The sequence below is a fragment of the Spinacia oleracea genome, chromosome 5, assembly GCF_020520425.1.
Source record: "Spinacia oleracea cultivar Varoflay chromosome 5, BTI_SOV_V1, whole genome shotgun sequence".
Lineage (NCBI taxonomy): Eukaryota > Viridiplantae > Streptophyta > Magnoliopsida > Caryophyllales > Amaranthaceae > Spinacia > Spinacia oleracea.
In genome coordinates, this window is record NC_079491.1 from 31,306,857 (window position 1) to 31,308,025 (window position 1,169).

The window sequence follows — 1,169 nt, forward strand, 5'->3', positions numbered from 1 at the left end:
TAGAAAGAACGCCTGTTTCCCTGTGGATTCGATCCTGACTTCCCTTTCTAGCTAGCTAGTGGACCTTAGGTTATATTTGATTAGGTGATACGACTCTAGCCTGTCAAAATTTAGCGCCGTTTCCGGGGAAACGGTTTCATTTTCTGTTGTTGATTGCTTATCCTAGATTATTGTTTGTTACTACTCAAGGAACTCACGTTCCTTGAGACTGGATCTCACATTGTTTTGTAGTCTTTGTCTATGCCCAGGACCGTAGGTACTAGTAATCTTACTCCATTCGATCCTGAGCCCGAAAGAACCTTTCGTAGACGAAGAACTTTCATTGCACGGTGTGGGAATTACTCTGATTCTGATCATAATATTGGCGATCTTTTTCCTTCAGATACAGATTCAGTTTCAGAGATACAGATGGGTGACGAAAATCTGCTACCGCCACCTACCCCACGGCTTACAGACTATTCTAAGCCAAGTCTGTCCGTGCTACCAAAGGCGATCATGCCTTCTATTGCAGCTGAGACCTTCAAGATTGAGCCTGCATTGATTAACATGACCGAGAGACGCCAGTACGGTGGGGAACCAGGTGAAGATTCGAATCTTCACATTCAGTCCTTTATCCAATATTGTTCCACCATCAAGCAAAAGGGATTGACTCCGGAGCAGACTATGGAGATACTTTTCCCGTTCTCTTTGAGTGGGAAAGCTAAACTATGGATTAATGGGTTGAATCGGGCGGCTTTGAAAATCACTAATTGGGAGTCCTTAGCTCTTGCTTTTTATGTTAAATATTTTCCACCTGAGAAAACGGCTCGTCTGAGGGGTCAGATATTAGGTATCTCACAACAAGCGGATGAGAGTTTGTTCGAGGTCTGGGAGAGATTAAAGGATTTGCAAAGAGAATGCCCGCACCATGGTTTGGAAGATTGGTTCTTGATTCAGCAGTTTTATAATGGTCTGGGCAATGAGTTTAGATGTCTGTTAGATTCGGCTGCCAGTGGAAGGTTCATGCAACTTGAGGTGCCTAGAGCTATGGAGGTGATTGAGGAGATAGCCATTCACAATGCCCAGTATGGAAATCCTAGAGGTCTATCTAATAGGGGTGGTAAGCATGATTTAAATTCTATTGAACAATTAACTGCCCAATTGACTGCTTTACACTATAAGTTTGATAA

The 1,169-nt window shown here is 43.1% G+C and overlaps 1 non-coding gene across 1 annotated transcript; it reads right to left on the reverse strand.

The window, feature by feature from the left end:
- Window positions 1-807: 807 nt before the first annotated feature.
- LOC130462128 (small nucleolar RNA R71) lies at window positions 808-914 on the reverse strand. The gene has a single exon (XR_008922269.1). It is a non-coding gene; the product is annotated as a small nucleolar RNA R71 (small nucleolar RNA).
- Between the last annotated feature and the right edge of the window lie 255 nt (window positions 915-1,169).